The sequence below is a fragment of the Pelodiscus sinensis genome, chromosome 2, assembly GCF_049634645.1.
Source record: "Pelodiscus sinensis isolate JC-2024 chromosome 2, ASM4963464v1, whole genome shotgun sequence".
NCBI classification, from domain to species: domain Eukaryota; kingdom Metazoa; phylum Chordata; order Testudines; family Trionychidae; genus Pelodiscus; species Pelodiscus sinensis.
The window spans coordinates 67729613-67750295 of record NC_134712.1 but is presented as its reverse complement, the minus strand read 5'-3'; the positions used below and the strand labels follow the sequence as shown (position 1 = coordinate 67750295).

Here is a 20683-nt window from a genome sequence, read left to right as displayed (position 1 = left end):
CCAGAATGATAAGAATGGCGTCCTTAGACTCTATTTTATTAGACACTAGAAACGGGTGATTCAGGAGGGATCTCTTGGTGACTGCCTGTTCTGTTCATTCCCTCTGGGGCACCTGGCATTGGCCAGTCAGAAGACAGGATACTGGTCTAGATGCACCTTTGGTTTGACCTAGTGTGGCCATTCTTATGTTCTTACAGTTATGGATGATGACTGGTCAACCATACCCCTGATTTGGAACCAGAAGTACGCAAGCAGGCTACAGCAGAGATCAGAAAAACCCCAACAGCCACAAATACAGGACAGTACTGTGTTAAATGTAAACTACATAAAAAGAGAAAGAAGAATTTCTTCTACATGGTAAAATTTCAAAGCTGTATTAAGTCCCTTTTTCATGTGTAAACTTTTGAAAAGAAAAACACCATAGTGTTTTGTTCAGAGTTATGAATATTTCAGAATTCCTAACAACCTCCATTTCTGAGATATTAGTAACTTTAAGGTTCCACTGTAATTTGTTCTAGTCAGAAGCACTTGTCCTCTAGTAGATCTAGGGCTGGAACATCCTTGGGGAAAAAACAGTGGATGGTAGCCTCCCCAGTCAGCACCTCCCTTTCCTCCCAGAACCTCCTGCCCAACACACATCAGCTGTTCCATGGCATGGAGGAGGTGAAAGGAAGGGAAGAGGAGCAAAGCTGGGGCACGTGCAGGGTAGAAATCAGAACAGGGTGGGAAGATGTGGAATAGAGTAGAGTGGGAATAGGAAGAGGCATGCTAGGATAGGACCTTGGGGAAAGAGGTAGAGTGGGCACAGAACGTAGCTCCATCACCCACCAGCACAATAGAAAGTTAGTACCATTGGTTCTGCTGCTAAACTTCCCTCACAGATACAAAGTTTCTCCAAATATCGGGCATTTCTGAATCTAAATTTTTAGAAGATCCACTTTTTGGAAAATTTCAATATTTCAAGTGTGTCTCCAATGTGATACAAAGTTTGCTTAGCTCTACTTGGCAAGCTTGCAGTATACTATCAAAACAAAACAGCAAGAGTTCCACTATGTTCTCTTCAAGATCAAGAAAACTCAGATTGTAAACATGAAATAAGCAGAAAAAAAGCAAGTAGAAACAGACTCATCACATATTAAAAGGGAAATACATTGGCAGCATGCAGACGGCCCATCCTCCTAACAAACTGTTTATCTAAGTCTTTAATTATTTGTTTGAAGGTAAAAGGCTGGAAGCATAAAATGGTGGGATTCATTATTTGATTAAAGGTTTCCTCTGATTTATGAATCACTGTGAAACTGACAAAAGGAGTAATAACAAGACAATATAAACGCAATAAAAGGAGGGTTATTACATGCCAACCAGCAATGTTTTCCAAGCATGCAAAATCTCAGAATAGTATAGGCAGCATCTTTCCTCATCACTACAAGATGGATCCAAATTTTAGTCAGATAGAAAAATAAATACAACCCAAACATTTCTAGCATCAGTTCTTAACACAGGAGGTTATGAAGAGAGCAAGAGAGATTCTCTGCCCTCCAAGAGGCAGCCAAGGCAGCCAAGTAGAGTGTTGATGTCAGCTCTCAGATTATCAGAAATGTGAGCTCAAATCCTGGGATACTGGCCATTACCTAGGGGGCTTTCCAAATCCCTTGTATTTTCCCAGTCAAGTCAGGACTGTCATCTGCTATTAGCGTGGAGCCTATCAAGCTTTGGGCAAGAGGCACTGGAGCAGACTTGCATCAAAGCCAAAGTGGCAATACACTAATGACCACAAATTGAATTTATGCACTGCAATCCTTTGATGTAGGAGTACTGTTGGCCTCATTTCCAGGGACAACTATGGCCAAGTCTACACTACTGTGGTAAGATTATCTAAGCTATGATACATTATCCACATAAACTAACTGGGGGATCTGGGTGCTGTCAGTGGCTCCCCTGCAGATGGGGAAGCCCATGGAGGCAAAGTTGGTGACAAAGGGGTCAATGTCACCCAAGATGATGAGCAGCAGAATGGTGGTTGCTGGCCCTCACCACCTGTAGAAGGAGACAAACAGAGAATCACAGGGTTGCCAGAGCTCTCAGGAGTACCCTAAGCCCAACCCTCTTTCCCACACACCAGGTGCAACCCCAACTCACCACATCCCAAGCAGAGCTTTGTGAAGGTGGGACTGACAAACCTTCTAGGGAAAGGGGTGTAGTGGAAGCTCTCTCCCTAGGAAGCCCCATTCCAGCAGTTCATCAACCTCCTTGGACAATAGCACGAGTCATACCTGCACAGCCCTGACGGTCTATCTCCCCACACCGAACAAGTTCCCAACAGAGTGGCATCTGTGGTGAGCTTCCACAGTGTGATGGCAACCTACTTCTGAAGGGGGAAAGTGGGGAGTGGCAGGTTGCATGTGTGTGTCCCATCACCTGACAGTGGGGCAAGCCACTCACACAGCTCCAAGAAGGTGTCCTTCCACATGCAGAAATTCTGGAGCCGTTGCTGATCATCCCACTGCTTCATGAAGATGCAGTCCCACCACAAGAAGCAGTGGTGCACTGTGTGCAGGGGAAGGTAGAAGGGGCTGTGCTGTATGAGCAGCACATGGAGAGAGGAGAAGAGATGCCCCTCAGGGACTGGTGGGTAATGTTCCTGCAGAGCCAGGAGGGCAGCCTGTAATAACTGCACCAGGAGGTGCGACAGCAGGTCTAAGAGCTGGCGACTGCTTTCGAGCAGGTGCAGCTCCATGGCTGGGAATGCTGTGGTGTCCTCAAGGGCAACCAGAGCAGGCAGTGAGAAAAGTTTGCTGTCCCTTGAGGAGGTAGACCAAGGTGATGAGCCTGAGACACGACTGTACGGGGGGGATCCCTTTAAGTACAAGCCTCAGATACTTCCTGGAGCTGATGCCTGAGGCTAACTACTGTCCTGATGCCCTGCCAAGGGTGTTGTGGGAGGCTTTAAATGTGATTCAGCATCCAGTCAGCATGGGCACTATTTCAAAATAGCTCTGCCCTATTTCTATGGACATTCGTAGTGTGGATGTGCTATTTTGAAATAAGCTATTTTAGAGTTTTTATCCTGAAACAGCTTATTTCAAAATAAGCTCGTAGTATAGTCATACTCTTATTGTAGTGCCTACATGCTAATGAACTGCAGATTCGGTGGAGTATTGCCTCATGGTATCTGCACAGGTGAGTGGGAACAGCAAAGGATCACACCAAGGAACCGAAGCATTGATGTGCTTTATAACAGAAGCTGAACCAGCACTGCTTCGAGGCATGTTGAACGCAGGGTAACATTTGGGTTTATAGCTGCATCACAAAAACTTTCTAGATTCTCTGTTTAGGAATCAGCTCATGGTTGCCTCAATTCATAAATGTTCAAAGATTAAGGTAGTGCTGGCACAGAGCCATGACACAAGATTTAATTTGAAAGGAACAGGCATTTTCTTCCTGCTCCGCTTAACAGACTCATTACATTCCAGTGCTTCCAGACAAAGAGTATTGTTCATTTACCCAAAATCAACAGAGAACAACTCTTAAATACAGCATCTCAAGCTCAAGGCCTATATGCAAACCACTTATACATATCAGCTGTGTATTGGGTAATGCTCTAGTGCACCCCCACTGACCCATTGCAGCCTCAAGTCAAAAAATTTGAAAACACAAATGTTACACAAGTACCTACAATGCCTCCTGGGCTTCATTGTCATACAGGGTGCTCCTGGAGTCAGAGCCAAAATACCCGGAAAGCCTGACGCCAAATCACTTTCACCTCAAAGCAGCAGGACTGATGCAGATTACTTTAAGGGCTGACATTGAGGTCATATTCTGAAAGGATAAGCCTAGACACTTGAGAGTGTTCTCTCCCACATGGAATCTAATAATAGGGATGCTGGAAATGTGTTGCTGAGATCCTTAAAGAATTACTCTTACATACAACTTTGCCCCAACATAATGCACTTTTAGGGGCTTTAGGGGGTAGCCAAGTTAGTCTGCTACAGAAAACAAAAACCACACAACAAATGGTTTGGTAGCACTTTAGAGACTAACAAAACACTTTTATTACTCTATTATTGTGACATGTAACTTCTGCATAAAAAATGCTTTTAGAAAACTTCCTTAGCCAACAACTTAAAGATCCAAATCTGTCTTGTTAAAAATCATTTGTTTCCCCATTTCACCTCTGAATTTTCTAATTATATCAGGATCTTATTGTTAAAAAAAGAAAAGAAAACAAAACAAACCACGTTTTCCTGTTGCTAATTGAAACATTAGCATTACAGTACCATCTCTAACTCTTCACTTTGCTGCAAATTTGTATTGACTGCAATGTCAGAAGCTATTGATCAGGAACATCGCCAGCTGTAAATGTGTGCAATGGAACTGAAGAACTTGTTCCAGTTATTTTTATAAGCTAATCTTAAAGACAATATTTATCTCATCCAATTTTTTTCCTTGATTATTGGATTACTGGACAAATCTTGGATAAACTGGGAAACTGCAGACTTGCAAAGGTACTTCTAGAGGAGTTTGCCTACCTGATAATAAGTCACGGCAGCACTTCTGATGCTTCCAAAACTATTTCACAAATTTGTCGATTTCAGGACTAGAGAGGACCATTATGTTCATCTTGTCTGATCTCATGTAAAGCATAGAACATAGATCTATCCCAAAACAATTATAAATAAAATAATTTTTAAAACATCAAAATTTGATTTTAAAATTGCCAGTGATGGAGTATCCATGGCAATCCTTGTTAAATGGCTCTATTTCAATGGTTAATTACTCTGATGGTTGAAAATTGGTATCCTATTTTTATTTCAATTTCCTCTAGCTTCTCCTTCTCATCTTTATATCATGTTATACCTTTAGCTGAGAGACTGAAGAGCCTATTATCAAATCCTTGTTCTGCATGTACATACTTATTGATTGTAATCAAGTCACCCCTTAACCTTCTCTTTGACAAGCTAAATAGATTGTGCTTTAGAGTCCATCACTGTAAGCCATGCTTTCTAATATTTTAATCATTCCTATCGGTCTTCTCCAAACCCTCTCCAATTTATCAACCTTATTTTTGAAGTGTGAACACCAGAACACTATGAATTATTCCAGCAGTGGTCAGACCAGTGCAAAAGAGAGATAAAATTACCTTACTATTCCTTATCTAGGTTCCCTTGATTATGCATCCTTAGCTCTTTTGGAGCTCATCTTCAACTGATTATCCCCACAATCTCCAAAGCATGGCTTACGTTTTTTTTTTTTGTTCTTAGACATACACACGTTATTTGTTTGCACTCAGTTTACCATGTAAATCTGATCGCTCTACATCTGTCTGATGAGCTACTTATTGTGGTCTGCTTTTCTCTTCAAATACAATTCATGCAAACACATGCGACCTTTCACACTTCATCTAGTCTAGCTAGTGAATATAATTAATAGATAAGATAGTTAAGATGGATGGGCACAGATATGGACACACTGTCCAAAGACAGATATTTGAGAAGCGAAGCTAGTTCAAATAGGAGTTATACTTTCTCTTGCTATTTCCTGTTTAAAAATCTCTGCCCTGTTTACAACTGAACCTAGTCATAATGTGTCTGTTAATGTAATTGTAGTCTTTTTTCTTTCAGTGTTAATTGGTCATTTTACAGAGATTTGGATGAATGTCAAAGTTCCATTTTCCTGTGCCCTGTGGTTGAAGGACTTGCTGAAAGATCAGAAGGACAAATTTCTGGTAAGTAGGTGTTATTGGAGAACAGGCCCAGACAAAAATTCTTACAATTTCATCAAAATGTTCCACTTTGAAACAGCACACTGGTCACGCAGTTCTTTAGAAGCCACCGCTAATTGCATGACAAGCCTGTTCTGACAGTTTAGTCAGAAAGCCTGTCCCAAGTCCTCTCTAATACTCTAGACCTGAAACCCTTATTCAGTCAGTGAACTTACTACTTGAGAGAGTAAGAGTTGTAGGATCAGGCCCTACATATGAGGTTTAAATGCTAAGTCATTTAGCATATATTATCTCTGCAATGGAAGGCAGGGGGAGGGGGGAGAAATCTATGTAACTTCCCGGTCCATAATCAGTTTACCTATATTTGGTGGGTTAAGAAAGTTATCCCATATTCTCAAAAGTGCTTGTCACTGTGTGATGCCCATTAACTTATTTTTGCCCTCTTATCCTGCAAATTATATCTGCACGCAAATCAGCTTCTCCACGGCAATAACCTTGAAATCATATATATAGTAGCCCAATGTCCGAGTCTCTGTAACACTGAAATGCTGGCTGTTCCCTCTGGGTGGAGCTGTTGCCTGAAATGCTGGCTGTTCCCTCTGGGTGGAGCTGTTGCCTGAAATGCTGGCTGTTCCCTCCAGGCGGCCCGTGCTGCATGGGCAGTGTGGGGCCCACACAGCCGCTTGCGCCGCTTGCTCCCCTGCGGCAGCCCGGCTGAGCAGTGCAGAAGTCAGCCAAGCACCACGGTTGGAGGTGAAGGTGGGCGGGGCGGTGATCTGCGGCGTGACAGCAGCTCCAGGCCCTGCCCCTTGTGTGTGAACATCACCGCCCCGTCCCCCTTCACCTCACGCCATGGCGCTCTGCTGACTTCTGCAATGCTCAGCCGGGCCGCCGTGTGGGAGCAAGTGGCTCAAGCGACCGTTTGGGTTTCACGCTCCCCCTGCAGCACAGGGAGTGTGGAGTCCAAACGGCCTTTTGGGCTCCGTGGTCCCCTGAGTGAGAGGCAGGAGGGGGAGGAGAAGAGAAAGAAAGAGACAGAGAGCGAGGCAGGAGGTGGAGGAGAGCTGAGAGAGGGGGAGAGGGGGAGGCAGTAGGAGGAGAAGAGAGAGGGGGGGAGCGAGAGACCGGAGGCTCAGGAGAGAAGACTGATGTGGAGGAGAGACCTGAAAATCCCGTCTTATGACGGGCTAATTGGCTAGTTCATAAAATGTTCTCTCACATCACAGCATTAATAACTTTTCAGTGTTTGGCCCAGAAATGTATAATCTAGATCAGCATTGTAGCTGCTAGTTTCTTAGGCTGAGTTTGCTGAAGGCAAGATACGATAACTTTCCTTCCTGGAAATCATCCAATGACCAAACAAGTAACACAACTAGAAGAATGAAAGAGTAAAGGCTTTTTGTTCCCATCCCACCATGATCTGCTCCAAGACTAGTTCTAAACAAACTTCATTTGATCCTGATGAGATATTACAGTAAACAGTCTGTGTACCTAAGTAATAGAAGTCTTAGATCCCAAAACACTTTTCAGGGAGGCCTGACTACATTAATCTTGCTTAGTATAACTTTGGTTGCAAAATAAGGAACTGTTATATCCCAGAGTGGTTGTTCATAGACCACAAATGTATAAGCTCCTACAGGCCTTATCCTGAAGACCATCTCTTGAATGGTTTCTAGTCTCTAAATGGTTTCTAGTTTCTAAACACAAACACATATGAAAGTAGAGGGGAAAAAAAAATCTCACACACTCACTAGAGGAGCAAACTACCAAATACAGATAATCCATTTTTCATTCAATATGATATAGCCTATAAGAGATGAATGAATCAAATTATAGGTTTGCCTACTGAGCACAAATTCCTATAGACTGAGCAGTATCCAGCAGAAAAAAGTAACCCCTTTCTTTTGTTTAAAACAACCATATTGTTTTTCTTGGAGACCTTATTAGATATAGCTCAACATTTTCTATCCCTGAAGGAGTTTATTCATTTTATTTCCAGAAGATGAAATGCAAATAGTTCCGGATGGTTTTGTTTTAACATTTTTATTCAAGACGCATGTCTGACAGCATGATGTCAGTTTCTTCATTATTTTGCCAAGTACTATATAATGGGAGACATGCAGTATACATGGAATGCATTCTCATTTATTTTAAGCTCCTCAATTTTATGTTCCCCTTGAAGAATGTTTGTCTTCAATTTAATAAGAGCTGAAGAGCCAATGTTCCTGATCCACTACTGCTCATTTATGACAGTTTTATCCATGTATTAAGAATGCCAGCCACAGAAATTACATCTCAAGCTAGAACACACGTCATATTTTTCTATTTAAGAAACAGGTTCTGTGCTATGGTCAAGGATAAAGGCTGGAATAAAAAGGCATCTAATGCTATCATGCTGCAACATACATTTAAGAATTTTGAGCAGGGTCATCAGTTGGGGTGAACATCCATAGCTTTATTTTTTTTTATGATAGAATGTTGAAAAATAATGTTCTCACGCAAATAGCTGATCAGGCCAATTGATTCATTATGCTGTAAGGGTCTTTAGTGTAGACCTCTTCAGACTTAAGATACTATAGACATACAGTTAGATTGTCACATCTCAAGCTGTGAGGTATTGGAGCTAGTCAGTACTTGGATAATAAACCTGAGACAATACTAAATCAGGAGCCACATCTGATGTGCAAGCACACTGATTTCTCAGATGAGATATAAATCGGTAGTCAGTGTTAAGGATCCCACAATATTTTGTGAAAGTATTAGGTGGCTAAACCTTGTTTACTAGGTAAATACTTAGTTTCCTATGTGTCCAAATGCCTTCATTTTTGAAAATGAAGAACCTATTCTCACTTTCCCTTGTTTAAAAATACCTGTGCAGTATTGCTGGTGCACAAAAGGACATCGCACTTCATGCCAAGTGTGGTGGTATTTCTGAGTTGCCCATTCCGTATGGGTGTATCTACCTATACAGAATACACTTTAAAAGGTATCTTTGGTTGGATTCTGGATGAAAGCGTCCTAAATATATATAGACTATTACTATGTTAATTATATTCATGCTGACCTGTGAACCTTAACCCTTAAACAATACCAGCATATACCAAATGACTTTGAATAAACACACCTTACTTGAATATAACAGTAGTATTCTGAAACACTACCATCTTGTGGCATATTAAAGACAGACTTCTCCAGAGAAGAATCTACTTGACTTACTTCTGTACCTGAAGGTTAAGCAAAACAGATGATGTGAAATTTTAAAACAAATGAATGCTGTCACTTTCATTTATCAAGAACAGTGATGCATGCACTTTCCAGCTATGAATGTTTTCATTAACATCTCATGCAGAGAGGAGAGAACAAAAATAAATTAGCTGCATGAAATACTGTTCTTCACTCACTGCGGAATGCTGCCATAAACACGGCTTTGATAAGATAATTAAGCACAGATTGTAATTACGTAGGAATCGGATTCACATTTTTAAACACTATTAATAAAGTGATGTTCATATTAAATGACCACTAATGGGTTTGGTAATAATCAATGGCATCCTAGACATGGCCAAAAGTAGAAGATTAGTAAAATTGTAATGGGACATTTGAAGTGGTTGATTTCACATTGCATTAGTAAGAACCTCATGTAAGCAAGTGGATTTCCAACATATCCTCACATGAGAAGATAAGAATAACCATATTGGAGCATACCTGTGGTTTATTTAATGCAAAACATCCACAATAGGCAACTGTGGGATAATGTGCCTCCTGATGGTCCAAATTTTTAACTAGTTAGCAGTACATTTACATCTTAAAACATGAGACATTAGTATCCCTTTCAGACCTTTTTGTTTGCATTAATAGTTTTACTCTGGGTATTCTTTTTCTCCACATAAGCATGCAATCCCACTTTGACTATTAGTAATTTTTTTATCTTGGTTCTGCAATAACTATTTTCATGCCCTTTAAAATGTATGTTAAATATTAAAATTGGTCAGACATGATAAGAGTCCCTCTGTCTGTGTTTGACTTGCATGGACTGCACCCAAATGACCAAACTCTTTGCTAGTTAGAACCACTACTGCTCATTATTATTTGTTTCTCTGATGACAGCAGCACCTAGAAATCCCCATCACAAAACAAGATCCATTGTTCTAGAGAATCAACAAATAATTTGGACAGGGAAGAAGTGATCTAATATTACTCATTACCTGTGCTTACAAAACTCATCAGTGGAAACCATTCACCAGTGGAAGAACCAGGAAGACAGATGTCACTGTGTAACTATAGGGCATACACTCTTCAATAGTATCACCAATTCTAGTTCAAATGCTCTTACATCAAACATTTTTACATTTGTTTTTTCAACACCAAAATATTTCCTCTGATATCTCCCAGTTCTAGGAATTTTTAGTGCTCTGCCTATTAGTGGAAAAGTGGAAAATCAAGTTCCATCATTAATATCTCACTACATGGCTAAACTCAGTGGCTGAAAAGCAGAGAGCGAAAACTAAGCCCAAGCAAGATATGTAGGAAGAAAGGAAACATTTCCATAGCTATCTTAAAAAAAAAAGTCTACCAACACTGAAGAAGTCTTCTGTCAATTAGTCACCTCTATCTATTGGCTAGGAGTTCTGTGGCCTCTCCCCTGTTTCAGGATACCTCAAATAGCTACTGTGACAAAGCTCCTCCTTAACCTTGCTGGGTCCCAAGCTTTCAGGTGGATTACTTGCCTCAGAGGCTCACAACAACCCTCAGTTTAGACACCAGCTTGCTGTTTGTTGAGCTACTTTCATCATTGGCCAGTATGAGGGGAAAGGGAAACCAAACTTCATAGTCCCTGGAGCACCTCTAAGCAGGACAGGACAAATCCCTATTCCAAAACCCCTCTGATAGCAGCTGTCTACAATGTCTCTGTTAACAGCTACAAATCACTTGCTGCTTTTATACAGACTTCCCCAGCACCTTCCTTCCCGCAGATTCTTCCTCCTGGTAGCTGCTTCCTTGCTTGCTTGCTTGCTCTCATCAGCTCCTCCTGTGTATATTGAGCAACCAGAAAGGAAGCCTTTTTTAACCAGTCTCAACTATTTCTTAATTGATACCCAGATGTTTTTATTAGTCTGGCTTCCTTGAGTCTGGAAGCCTCTTAATTGGTTCCAGGTGTTTTAATTGGCTTGCTTACTCTGATTCTAGCAGGATCCTGCTGGTTCTGGATCAGCCCTTGCTATGGGAATAGAGACCTAGTGGCTGTGTCTAGACTGGAAAGTTTTTCCACAAAATCATCTGCTTTTGCGGAAAAACTTGCCAGCTGTCTACACTGGCCGCTTGAATTTCCGGAAAAGCACTGACGATCTCATGTAAGATTGTCAGTGCTTTTGCGGAAATACTATGCTGCTCCCATTCGGGCAAAAGTCTTTTTCTGAAAAACTTTTGCGCAAAAGGGCCAGTGTAGACAGCAGAGATTTGTTTTCTGCAAAAAAGCCCCGATCGTGAAAATGGCGATCGGAGCTTTTTTACGGAAAAGTGCATCTAGATTGGCCATGGACGCTTTTCTGCAAAAAGTGCTTTTGCAGAAAAGCGTCCTGCCAATCTAGACGCGCTTTTCCGAAAATGCTTTTAACGGAAAAGCATTTCCGGAAAATCATGCCAGTGTAGACATAGCCATTTAGTATGGGGCTAATATATTTCACCACCACCACCACCACTCTCCTGTAGCCCTTTGGCTTGACTCTGTCACAGTATAGTTGCCAAACATCACCTTTTATCTATGACTGGCATCTATGAAGGCATTTATCTATGAAGGCTGTGACTCCCATTGTCAAATGAGAATCTGGTCATATTAATCTCCACCTTTGTGCCGGTGGAGTATATTTGGTAATGAGCACTGAGACCTTTCAAAACTCCAGCTGATCCAAAATACAGTAACCATCTCCTGACCAATGCATCATGCTGACACTCTGCCAACTACATGGCCTCCCATAGCACACCAGGATAATTTAGAGGTGGACGTTCTCATCTTTAAAGGCCCATCACAGTTATGCCCTTTGATATGGGAGCAGGTCATTCCTGTACAGCTTTGCTCCAGAGGAAGGGTGACATGGTTAATCTCAGTGGTCAAACTTGTGAGGAAGGACAAAGTATTTTTGCCACCTCCCTTAAAATTGTGAAATTCCCTTCCAGGTGGTAATAAATAAATAAATAAATAAATAAATAAATAAATAAAAATGTAGATTTCACCTCTACAGAGCACAATGAAACATTTTATTGCTATTACTTTGTTTCCATTGATGTCCTGATTTTGTTTCAAAGGAGTTAGCCATATGATCATAAATGTAATCAACTATATGACATCCTCTCTCTCATACATTTCTCAGACTGTGATGTGTTTTCTTTATGCGCATGACTCAATATCTGCAAACAGGTTTCTATCGCTATAATGTCTCAGCAAGTGAGACATCAGCTAGTGGATTATATTTTCACCCTAGTATATTGCTAGAATTATTTCTTCCATCAGCTCTGTATGTTTCTCCTCTTCCCCCTTCCTCTGTTTTCTTAGTTTGTATGAAGAATACACTACGAATCTGAGTTTTTCTTAATGGTCTGTTTGTTTTATTGTAGCATAAATGTATTACAGAATTATTGGCTAACCTAGTTTATTCCTACAAATCCTATATCAAACAAACACTGATAAACTGGCCTAGAGCAAGAAAAGGAAATGAACACTGGATATTCTGAAACCTACTTACACAATGAGCTCTCCCTCCAACTGATGATGTATTTACAAATCAATATATTGAGCAGAATTCAACTGGAAAACAATTGTTGTGTTCTGTATTCATCCTCCAGCTGTCATGAATACTTGGAAATTTCACTTAACATTCTTTGGGCTGCTGTATCACTTTAAAAACGGCAACAATTCAAGCACTGGTTTCACAGTCATGTTGAAATGTCCTATCCAGTAGCATTTCACATTGCATATGTATATTATATTATTTTTAAAAAAGGAAGATTTTTTCCAGACGAATGTGTGCATGGGGGTGCAGGAGAGAGAGAGGGTCCATTGCAGTGGGAGCCAATGTAGCCAAGGGAAAGCTCACTTTGAAAGCTCACAAGCGGGTGGACTTGAAAACAGTTCTATATAAGAGCGTTGTGGGCCTGCTTGGGGAGTGGAAAACTCATGTAAATGGGCTCTCTGGCTCTTGCACTCCCCTGCCCTGGCTTCAATTCTCTCTGCTCTCCTGGAGTCTCTGAAAGCACAGAAGTTTGTCCAGTCCTTCCTCACTAAACGAAGAGGAAGATGGATGACTCCTACAGATGGTCCTCTCCTCTTTAATTAGATTTTTACAATCCCACTCATTGTACTTTCAGTTACTGTGGGCACCACATTCACATCAATAGAGGGACAGCTGGGGTTTCTCAGACTAAGACAGGAGATCCTTTTCCCTCCCTCCACTGTCTGCTTTTGGGAAAAAGGAATCTTTGGCCTGGTAGGCTAAGGTGGAAGAGGTTCACTGGCACAAATATTACCGGTAATAATGTAGGGAAGAACAACTTTCTCACTGTGGCTCACTGCCATTTTCTAGACTTTGTTAACAGGGAGTGGACTAGAGAGAGATGTAGGCAGACCAAGTTTGAGGGTACTTTGCCTAAAATGCTGCATCCATTTTTCTCCAGTATTGTTATTAGGGTTTCTCAGTGTCCAGTTTTCAACCAGAAAGACCAGTGGAAATGAGACCTGGGCAGCATACAGACTGACTGGACAGCAAAAGTCTGGTTACCACAGGAGCTGTCACCAAGGCCGTGTCCAGACTCAGGGGTTTTTTCGGGAAAAGTAGCCTTTTCCCGAAAAAACTTCCCCTGCGTCCAGACTCAAGCCGTGTTCTTTCGAAATTATTTCGAAAGAACGCGGCTTTTCTTTCGATGGCGGTAAACCTCATTTCACGAGGAAGAACGCCTTCTTTCGAAAGTTCCTCTTTCAAAAGAAGGCGTTCTTCAATGTAAAGAGGCCGTCTTCGAAAGAGAGCATCCAGACTCGCTGGGTGCTCTCTTTCGAAAAAGCGGATTTCTCTTTCGAAAGATCCGCCTGCAGTCTAGACGCGATCTTTCAAAAGAGGCTCTTTCGAAAGATGCTTTCGAAACAGCCTCTTTCGAAAGAAGCCTGCAGTCTAGACATAGCCCAAGAGAGCAGGAAGAGCAGCTACTGTTGTAAGAGGAGGGATCCCGACAGCACACAGCATTCAAGAAGCAAAGCCAGCAGTCACTTTTGCTGCCTGTGTCAGCCCATCATGCCTTCTCAGCATCCCAGGGGCCCAGACCCTCTCTATAGGGACAGAGACTCCTTGGTCCCACTAAGTCTTTATTGGATAGTCAGACTGTATGTCAGCATCTCTTAAACTGGCTCTTCAGGTGGCGGGTGAGTCCAACGCTAGGGGGATAAGCACTAGTGGGACCTGTAATGCTGTCATTTGAAAAAATGGGAAATTGGCAACCCTAACTGTTATGCAGTTGATGAATGCAGGCATTTTACAGAAGCTTATGCCTGGCTTCTTCCTCAAGAAGACTAAAGTGATAGCAGATGAAAGTCAAAGTACATGGCTATATGATCATATAAAGATGAAAGTTTTAGAATAAAGGCAGGCAAAATCATGGAGTGATTTTCAGCTAAAATCAATGTAATGAAAGGTAACAGCGAAATATAATATGAAATTATGATCATGTCAAATTATTAAGAAATCATTCAAACATTATGAGAATTGAATATAAGAAAAATAATGGTATAAGTGTAACCCTCTTTTTCCTCCCTGGGTTACTCAAGATCAGGTCACACTCACAGGTGTGCCGGGATGCCTGATGGTCTTGACATAAAAGGAGATCCTGAGTACCCCAGTGGTGATGTTGTTTGGTTGGGGAAAACTTATTCTCCCCCTTGCTGCAGACCCTTGCTCATAAAGAATGTACAGTGATGGTGCCTCCACCTGGCTGGCCCTGTACACACTGGTGTGCCTTGGGAGTCTCCAGGAACAAACTTATTCCAGCAATAAACTGGATCTAACTCCAGAACAACAATTACAAATCATAAATAATATACATCTAATAGATTGCATTAGAATGAACAACCTTTACTTAACTTAAAGAAACAGGCGTTAACAAATTAACAGTGAATAGCATCAATTAACAAAGTACACAGAAGTAAAAGGAACTTAACTAGCTGCCAATATTTATCCCACCCCAGTGTGCACACCTCTGGACTCAGAGTCCCAGACTCTTGCTTGCATGGACGTGCTTGAAGAATTTCAGCAGCAATGGAGAGTCTCTGTAGGTAGGATGTATGTGGGTCCAAACTATGCAGCAGCTCTGGTTCACTGGGTTGGTCTCTCTGCCTCTCTTTGAACCCAGAATTAGTATGTATCTCTGAGGTCTGTCCCAAGCAGTATTTCCCCAAAGATGCCCAGTTACTCACAGTCTCCTTCTGTGTGAGGGATGCAGAGTAGCTTTTAGATGCAAGTAGAGCCAAAGGGCCTCCCCTCTAGGGCAATCAGAAGCAGCCTGCTAGTTCCCAGTTCCAAAGGTTCACTGTCCCAGTCTGTAACTGCCACATAACAGCTCCCGAACTGGATCAAACTCCTCCAGGGCAGCCTAGCTGCCTTTCTACTCCAAAACCAGAGGGATGAGTCCACAGACTGCTGAGTCTTCCTCCAGACATGTGGAGAGACTCAGATCTCCCACACAAGAGTCACTTCCTTCCTGTTTTTCCCAAAGGCTCATGGGAATTGTAGTCTGTGAGGCTGGGTTGCAGCACACAGGGTATTCCCAGAAAATAAGCAGAGGCACCTTTAGTAAGGGGACTACATAAGTAATGACCTTTTAAGGTCATGGGCAAAATTAGCAGTAAGGTTTTTTTTTTATTTAAACAGTTTTGTCTCTTGCACAAATCTCCTAGGTCACTTGATGGGTACAATGCATGGTTTGCATGGTATTCTATCCTTCTGACATCAAAAATGCATAATTTAATATAATTTCATCTCTGAAATTTATGGCATGTATCATATTGTCAAGTGCTTGAACTGAAGGAGAGCGTAGTGGTACACAGAAAAAATAAAAACAAACAAACAAACAAAAAAACCTTGCTGTGTTCTTCTTACTCATAGACTCATAGACTTTAAGGTTAGAAGGGACCATTATGATCATCTAGTATGACCCCCTGCACAGTGCAGGCCACAAAATCTCACCCACCCCTCCTAGAATAAACCTCTCACCTATATCTCAGATATTGAAGCCTTCAAATACTTTGAAGACCCCAAGATGCAGGGAATCCTCCAGCTGTGTTCTGTGCCCCATGCTACAGAGGAAGGCAAAAAACCTCCAGGGCCTCTGCCAATCTACCCTGGAGGAAAATTCCTTCCCTACCCCAAATATGGCGATCAGCTAAACCCCCCAAGGTCTTCCCATCTCTCCCTTACAAAAATATGCATTATTGAGAAGTGGGATTATGCCAGATATAGCTAGAAGCCTCACAATGAAAGACCTGAGATGATCACACGAATAAACATATTGAAGAGAAAATACATTTTCACTTCCCATTGGACACAAGCCCAAAATACAGAATTTGAATCTGTATCTGAAGTAGCCTAAAGAAGCTGGTTTTCAGAACTTGTGTCTTAGTTACAACACATCTCTAATTGTTTGATCTTTTCTTTCTATTGCCTACTCTCAGCAATTTACTGGACTTTTTTTGTAAAAGAAAAAAACCCCTACATACCAATAAAGGACATAAACAGGAAATGCTAATGCTTATTTTGACAATAGAGAGAAAAAGTGAGATACTATGTGTGACAGATGGACCAGGCCCCAGAGCGCCCTGCTGGAGGCTTGTGGCCTTGCCCCACCCCATCCCAGCAGAAGGCAGAGAAGTACTCCAAGGAGGTTAGAGTGGCTATGGAGGAAACAGTCCTATAAAAGGAGCTGCAAAGCACAGCAACAGTCAGCTGCAGCCCATATCTTGAGGGAGAGAAGATCAGGAGTGATTGGCTGACTGAGGGAGCAGCAGCACCCTGGAGAGCTCCATGGGGAGAGCTATTGTGAGACTATGATTAACTGATGTTCAGCCTTGAGCTAGGAGCAAGGAACTGTGTGCAAGAGGAGAAGAAGCACCACTATTTCCTGAGTGGGGGAAAAAACTGACAAGAAGGACACTAACAGAGGGCAGTGAGATGGACCCCTGTTAAGTGTGTACCCCTGAAAGGGTTGTGATTCACACAGAGTGAGACTCAGCCAGAAGGCTGAGTAGCTGAAAAACCTGAAGAACAGCATGAATGCAGGCATATACATTTGACCAGATGGGGGTACTCGCAGGACGTGAGTGCCACCCTGTTGCACCATGGAAATTTACTAACAATCAGTCTATAGTGATTCTATGGTCTTCCTGCACGTTTTTCAGCACCTTCAGCTCCTAAAGAAGTCAATGGGAGTCTAAGGTTCAGAAAAGGGAAACTAAAATGATTAGGGGTTTGGAACGGGTCCCATATGAAGAGAGCTTAAAGCAATTGGGACTTTTCAGTTTAGAAAAGAGGAGACTGAGGGGGGATATGATAGAGAGATATAAAATCATGAGTGGTGTGGAGAGGTGAGTAAAGAAAAGTTATTTATTAGTTCCCATAATAGAAGAACTAGAGGACACCAAATGAAATTAATGGGTAGCAGGTTTAAAACTAATAAAAGAAAGTTCTTCTTCACACAGCGCATAGTCAACCTGTGGAACTCCTTGCCAGAGGAGGCTGTGAAAGCTAAGACTATTATAGAGTTTAAAGAGAAGCTAGATAATTTCATGGAGGTTAGGTCCATAAAAGGCTATTAGCCAGGGAATAGAAATGGTGTCCCTGGCCTCTGTTTGTCAGAGGCTGGAGATGGATGGCATGAGACAAATCGCTTGATCATTGTCTTCAGTCCACCCACCCCCTCTGGGGCACCTGGTGCTGTCCGCTGTCGGCAGACAGATTACTGGGCTGGATGGACCTTTGGTCTGATCCAGTATGGCCATTTTTATGTTCTTATGTTATGTAAGGCACGTAGTGACTTTCAGGACCCAGAAGACTAGGGCCTGATTGTACCAACCCTGGAGTTCCCTAACATCCAGAATGTAACAATGTGGGGTGAGGGTGCTTTGCACCTCAAGGAGACACACAAATACCTCAGAAGATCATGTTTTTTTAGCCTTATTAAGTCTTTTTGAAGACTTGGGTAGGTTTAGGTGTGCCATACCTATGAAAAACACACTCTAATGTCCACCGACCATTTGTAGAATCTCCTCAATTCCTGCCTCCAGGTTTCACCCATAAGCACTCTTTCCCCAGAACACTGGCTTAATTGCATGTCAATGCTGGCATGCTAATTTTTCACTTTTTTGGATATATTGTAGGTGAACAGTCAAGTTCCTTCACACAGTATCATTTTCATCCTTATTTCTCTTCCATCAAAAGAAGCTATGACTTATATATTATATGCATTATATATTATGGAATGCTTTGTTTTCTATACTTTTAAAATGTCCACATTATGTTATACTTATTGAAAAGTACAAGTTGCATTCCTGGAAATTACAAAATAGTGATAATTAAATATGCAATTAATAGTGATATAATACATTCATATGTGCATGGCTGTAAATATGATCTTAGTAGCAATAGTAATTAAACAAATGATTTTTCTACACAGCAATAGTAACAAAAGTATGTGTGTTTTCCCTTTAGTTAATACAGACAAGGATTTTTCAATACTTGGTCCTAATACCCAGGAGCAGTAATGAAAGACAATCAATGCAAGCCTGAGGCATTGAAAATATTACTATCTAAAGTACAAAATATTCCTTCCTACTCCCCATACACTCTTTCCCTTCAAGGTCAAGTATTCTCTGTCAACCTCTCAAAACATATGCACATAAATGATACGTTCTTACTGATGTCAGCATTATTGCATGTTTTCCTCTTCCTATTATGGTAGATGTAAAAGGATCACGAAGTAATTGACTTTAAATAAGTATCTCCATCCTAAACATGTTGCAATAGACAATACCTTTCAAACTCTTTTGTTACGTTTAAGTAAATTCTTGAAAGAATAATTTCTGGAAGAATGAAAATTGATCACTGCATGAAGATGAACAAGGTTTTGATAATATTCCAAGTAACATTTACATATTCGAAGAAGAGAGGTTGATCCTTTAGAAATGTTCTTCTATTCTGAAAAGTGAGAGCGTAAAAACAGCACCTTCTTACCTCATAGATCTGCTCTGTGCGAAAAAAAAATCACATCTATTTACTTTTAGCTATAAACATACATATTTATCCTTTTTTCCTCTACTAAGCAATACAGATTCAACATGGTCCTGGGAGAATGAGGTTTCTATTCTCTCTCATGCATCATCAGCACAACTGTTGACTAAATTTGAAATGCAGATCCAAAATTCTGCCTGAAGGTACACTTAGGGTTTTTTTTTTCATTTGAATCTTATAACAATGATTTAACATAAATGTAAACAGTAGCAGAAAGTGCCTTGCCAAATCTTTATCACTGATGACATGTGTGTGTCTATACACATTTATACGAAATGCCATTTTAATTGTAAACTCACTCGGCTCTCCCACCAACTCTGTCCAAACACATGCAGTCAATTACACAGATCCCTGCCCATTGCTCATCCCAATTTTCTTCTGTCCCTGCTCCCGTGAAGCTGAATGCCTTTGGAGGAAGTCTCATAATGATATGGACTTCCTTCACTTCAAATTCATCTTTTCCTCCACTTCCACCCTGTGAACTGTCAAATAGAACTTGATGAACCTTTTCAATTTTTGATGTCTTATTTCTTCCCCTTCTCTCCAAACAACTTCAAGTGGCTTTTCTAAAGCTTTTGTACATTTTTAACCAGGTCCACTTGCCAAACAGGATTGATTTCTGACATGTATGGATTCCACACCCACTTCTCTCCATTACTTATCTGCATGCACCCAAACCTTCAGTAACATCTTCCCATCCAAATATATGATCCTCTATGGTAATCCACGTTCACCTGTCTCCTAATCTAATCTATTGTTAATTAACACATTTTTCACCAATACAGTATATCTTTTCTGTCATTCTGGCCCCTAATCCGGGACCATGTTTGACTCTTCCATCTCTTTTAACTTGCACATCTAGAGGGTCTAAAATCTGAACTTTTTTTTAGTCCAAATAGCTAAATCTTTTGCCAACATAAATCATCTCCCTAAGATTCATAAAAAAGGATCAGCTGTAAAGCTCACTGTGCTTGTCTGTAATTCTGAGCCTCTCATCTTCCTCCGTAAATCACTCCATTCATTCCCTGTACTCCACAGCCTTAAAATTCAAGTGTCTTGTTCTGCTTTCAGGTATACAGTTTATTTAACAGCACAGATTTGTTTTAATTTATTACATTTCTACTCACCTCTGCAATTTCTGTTGCTTCTCCACTCCCTTTATTTGACCAATGAAGATTCCTTAGATTCTCCTATTGCCCATTTCTGCCACAGATGTCTTTATGCCTTCTTTTTACCACTTTTCCTGTCCTAAAATAAACTATAAAGCCCTTTCCTTCTTCAAATCCTTATTCAACACCCAGATCTTCCATGACCCCTACAATTAACTAGCCTACTTATAATGGACATGTAGCAGAACAAGCAGGGGCAGCCCATGAGGGTAGGCAAACTAGGCAGTTGCCTAGGGCACCGCTGGCCCGGGCGCCCGATGATGACATCACGGAGCACCGGGTCACCCTGTGATTACGTCACGCCATTGACGGCCGTGCAGGCGGGGGCGCCGATTGCACCTTCTCCCTGGGGCACCAGCTGCTGCAGCCGGCCTCGGGCCGCTCCTGGGGACAAGTTACCATAGTGAATGTGTGCTATTTATAATACATACATGTGAACACACATGCCCACCATATGTACGCAATACAGCTGG

The 20683-nt window shown here is 41.4% G+C and overlaps 1 long non-coding RNA gene across 2 annotated transcripts; it reads right to left on the bottom strand.

Moving 5' to 3' along the window:
* Positions 1-215: 215 nt before the first annotated feature.
* Positions 216-20361, bottom strand: LOC142826724 (uncharacterized). 2 transcript variants are annotated; one of them, XR_012900937.1, is made up of 4 exons: positions 20169-20361; positions 8852-8946; positions 2443-2641; positions 216-2037 (listed from the first exon to the last, which is right to left on the bottom strand). It is a non-coding gene; the product is annotated as an uncharacterized LOC142826724 (long non-coding RNA). The 2 variants fall into 2 exon arrangements; XR_012900936.1 differs by lacking the exon at positions 20169-20361 and adding an exon at positions 10682-10737 and having other exon boundaries at positions 217-2037.
* Between the last annotated feature and the right edge of the window lie 322 nt (positions 20362-20683).